Here is a 4,600-nt window from a genome sequence, read left to right as displayed (position 1 = left end):
TTGAACTGAATATTTTTGAAAGGAGCATGATCCATAACACACACGTGAAGAACTACCTAACGTTATTAATATTTACTTTACAACATGTTTTCTTTCTCGTAAAACAAGCAAGCAAAAATATTATTTACAATTAACTACTTCTCATCATAACTGTCGAGAATGATTCTGAGATGATAGTTTGGGCCATTCTGCAATTTGTGGCTTTGTGACCTAGTGCACCGGCCCTCTGTCGGCTTGTCAGACAGGCCGCTGCAGCTTTTATTGGTAGTCGTGTTAACGACACAGCCGACGCGGCGATAACGATCTCCGCACTTGATGCGGTCCCCGCTGGATGAGCCGTTCAGCAGTCCGCCCTTTGTCTGCTCTGACAGTCACTTTCCCTTTGCACATATCACATCTCGCCTTTGCTGCTAAATGGAAAGAGATTTTTATAAGAATATTTGTCCTTGAATACAGTTTTACTAACCACTTGTTAATCATATCAAAAAGGTTGATAATGTTCGATTAAAAAATAGCGAGTGTGCGTAACAGTTAAATTTTTAGTAATAATTATAATGCTTAACCTCATACTTAATTTATTTAACGTAAATAGGAAAATGACATCAACACAGTTAACACTGTCAAGTCAGCACAAAAATAAAAAATTATCCGTTCAAAAACTGTTTATATTTTTTGAAGTACCCCGCACATACACATACATAAATGCTATTTTTATCCTGACTGGACTGGAATACTCTCTTTCAAATTCTAAAGGTGGCAGGGGTAAAATACAGGGAGCGAAAGGCTATTTACAATTTGTACAGAAACCAGATGGCAGTTATAAGAGTCGAGGGGCATGAAAGAGAAGCAGTGGTTGGGAAGTGAGACAGGGTTGTAGCCTCTCCCCGATGTTAGTCAATCTGTATATTGAGCAAGCAGTAAAGGAAACAAAAGAAAAATTTGGAGTAGGTATTCTGGGAGAAGAAATAAAAACTTTGAGGTTTGCCGATGACATTGTAATTCTGTCAGAGACAGCAAAGGAGTTGGAAGAGCAGTTGAACGGAATGGACAGTGTCTTGAAAGGAGGATGTAAGATGAACATCAACAAAAGCAAAACGAGGATAATGGAATGTAGTCGAATTAAGTCGGGTGATGCTGAGGGGATTAGATTAGGAAATGAAACACTTAAAGTAGTAAAGGAGTTTTGCTATTTGGGGAGCAAAATAACTGATGATTGTCGAAGTAGAGAGGATATAAAATGTAGACTGGCGATGGCAAGGAAAGCGTTTCTGAAGAAGAGAAATTTGTTAACGTCGAGTATAGATTTAAGTGTCAGGAAGTCGTTTCTGAAAGTATTTGTATGGAGTGTAGCCATGTATGGAAGTGAAACATGGACGATAAACAGTTTGGACAAGAAGAGAATAGAAGCTTTCGAAATGTGGTGCTACAGAAGATTGTTGAAGATTAGGTGGGTAGATCACGTAACTAATGAGGAGGTATTGAATAGGATTGGGGAGAAGAGAAGTTTGTGGCACAACTTGACTAGAAGAAGGGACCGGTTGGTAGGACATGTCCTGAGGCATCAAGGGATCACAAATTTAGCATTGGAGGGCAGTGTGGAGGGTAAAAATCGTAGAGGGAGACCAAGAGATGAATACACTAAGCAGATTCAGAAGGATGTAGGTTGCAGTAGGTACTGGGAGATGAAGGAGCTTGCACAGGATAGATTAGCATGGAGAGCTGCATCAAACCAGTCTCAGGACTGAAGACCACAACAACAACAACATTTTTATCCTTGGTGCTCTTGCATTTGTTAGTCTTTATAATCATATTGGTGAGCTGTGCACCATGCAAAGAAAGTTTGTATTATGAGGCAAAAATGGCAAAAACAATTTGTTTATGCTCGCTTATTCACCCACTGTTTACTTGGCAGACTGGTGTCTGAAACCTCGAAACTTCTGGCGTATGCACCAGCGCATTTACATATAATGGAGGAATGTCATATTTTAAATAATAAAGTATGCAACGCGTCCTACTGACCACTCAGATCGTCTAAGGAAAAAATCTATAAATCTTCTACGTGCCATCTACTCCAAACTTACGTTACATAAATCAAGCCGGCCGAAGTGGCCGAGCGGTTCTAGGCACTACAGTCTGAAACCGCGCGACCGCTACGGTCGCAGGTTCGAATCCTGCCTCGGGCATGGGTGTGTGTGATGTCCTTAGGTTAGTTAGATTTAAGTAGTTCTACGTTTTAGGGGACTGATGACCTCAGCAGTTAAGTCCCATAGTGCTCAGAGCCATTTGAACCATTTGAACATAAATCAATGAATTCAGCTTCACCCTTCAAACTATATAAACAGAGGAAACCACCGTTTCCAGAAAATTTTAGGAATCTCACAAGTTACAGTATTCTTGAAGTAATGGGATTCGACGCAAATGAAAAGACACACTGTTTTTAAAATTTCAGAATGAAGGAGGAACGATGTATGATGTTATGTTACCTTTCCTGTCACATTCCGACAGGGTTGAAAGCAAAAACATATACATAGACAGAGTCCATTGACATCTCTCGTTGACCATCGCTGTGGCACTTTACCTGTGAGTCATGCTTTCTGATTCCTATCTGGGGTTGGATTCCAGATTTTAAAGATTTCCACTTCTTCATTCTCCTCTCTTCGTTGGCCTTTTACAAAACCTGGCAGACGAAATCTTTCTCCCACGGTTTTGAAATTCATTACTGTTGTTTCTCTCCACAAAATTTACGTTTGCTCGGTCATCCCCATTCGAATTTCAGTACTAGTTTTTTCACGGAGAAAATTTTCCTTCTCATCCTCAGGTTTCCTGTTTGTTGATAACTTGATTGTTGCAGTCTTTGTTTCAACTGATACAGGTCCTTTTTGACATCCTTAATAAACACCTCCCAGGTGTTGTGCTTCTTGTAATAAATGTGCACTACTGTCCACTGCATTGGTCTACAGATGGCATTTAGCAGTGTAAAGGTGCGGATTTGTACTTCAAATCCCATCAAATTACCCCAAGTAAGTTTTCAGTTTAGTCGCTGGATCGCCCAGGAATTCGCAGATTGTTTCTAAAGTGATTGATCCACGTTTTTATCTGCAGATTCCCACTCACTCTGTAGGTGACTAGCTTGCAAAAAATAAATAAATAAAAAAGAAAAAAAGAAAAAAAAAGAAAAAAGAAAATGCTTTTCGTTGAAATCTTGTCCAGTGGTTGACATAGATTCTCACCCAGCAGCCACCTCTCTCATAATAGGCCTATCTCGTGAGGGCGAAAATGTATCGCCTGTCTTAGATTATTCAGAAACGGAATGCTTAGTGCTTTCCTGTGATAGCACTCCTATATCTGACGCTATTGGCGGCGTGATTTGTGGTATAAGACGTTTTACAGTGAGGTAACAAAAGTCATAGGATAGCGATATGTGCATATACAAATGGTGGTAGTATCGCGTACACAAGGCATTGGTGGAGCTGTCATTTGATTCATATGAAAGGGTTTCAGAAATGATTATTGCCGCACGACGGGAATTAATAATCGTTGATCGCTGAATGGTAGTTTTAGCTAGACGCAGGGGACATTCTATTTCGGAAACCGTTAGGGAATTCTATACTCCGTGATCCACAGTGTCAACTGTGTGCCGTGAATACCACACTTCAGGCATTACCTCTCACCTCGGACAAAGGAGTGGCCGACGGCATTCGTTTAACGACCAAGAGCAGCGGCTTTTGCGTAGGCTTGTCAGTGTTAGCAGACAAGCAACACTGCGAGAAATAACCGCAGAAATCAATGCGGGACGTACGATGAATGTATCCGTTAGATCAGTACCGCAAAATTACCGTTAACGGGCTACCGCAGCAGACGACCAATGCGAGTTGCTTTGCTAATAGCACGACATCGCCTGCAGTTCCTCTACTGGGCTGGTGACCATATCGGTTAGACCCTAGACAACTGGCAAACCGTGCCCTGGTCAGATGAGTCCCGATTTCAGTTGGTAAGGCCTGACGGTATGATTCGACTGCGCCGCAGACGCAATGAAACCATGGATCCATTGCGAAAGCTGTTGGTGGTTCCACAATAGTGTTGGCTGTGTTTACATGGAATGGACAGGATCCTCGGTTATGTTCCGCTACTTGGAAACCATCTGCAGCCATTAATGCACCTCACGTTCCCAAATAACGACGGAAATTTTATGGACGACAATGCGCCATGCCACCGGGCCACAGTTGATCGCGATTGGTTTGAAGAACGGTCTGGACAATTCGAGCAAATGATTTGGCCAGCCAGATTGCCCATCGTGAATCCCACTGAGCATTTATGGGACATAATCGAGAGGTCAGTTTGTGCACAAAATCCTGCACCGCCAACACTTTCACAATTAATGAACAGCAATAGAGGCAGCATGACTCAATAGCTCTGCAGGCAACTTCCAACGACTTGTTGAGTCCATTACATGTAGCGTTTCTGCACTACGCCAGGCCAAAGGTAGTCCGACATGATATTAATAGGTATCCCACGACTTTTTCCATCTCAATATAGTTTGTCAACGTCTCGTCTGAGCGTGACAAACTCCTGACGCTCAGAGATGTTAACTATCTCACTT

This window comes from Schistocerca cancellata, chromosome 4 (genome assembly GCF_023864275.1).
Source record: "Schistocerca cancellata isolate TAMUIC-IGC-003103 chromosome 4, iqSchCanc2.1, whole genome shotgun sequence".
NCBI classification, from domain to species: domain Eukaryota; kingdom Metazoa; phylum Arthropoda; class Insecta; order Orthoptera; family Acrididae; genus Schistocerca; species Schistocerca cancellata.
This window is presented reverse-complemented; position numbering follows the sequence as displayed.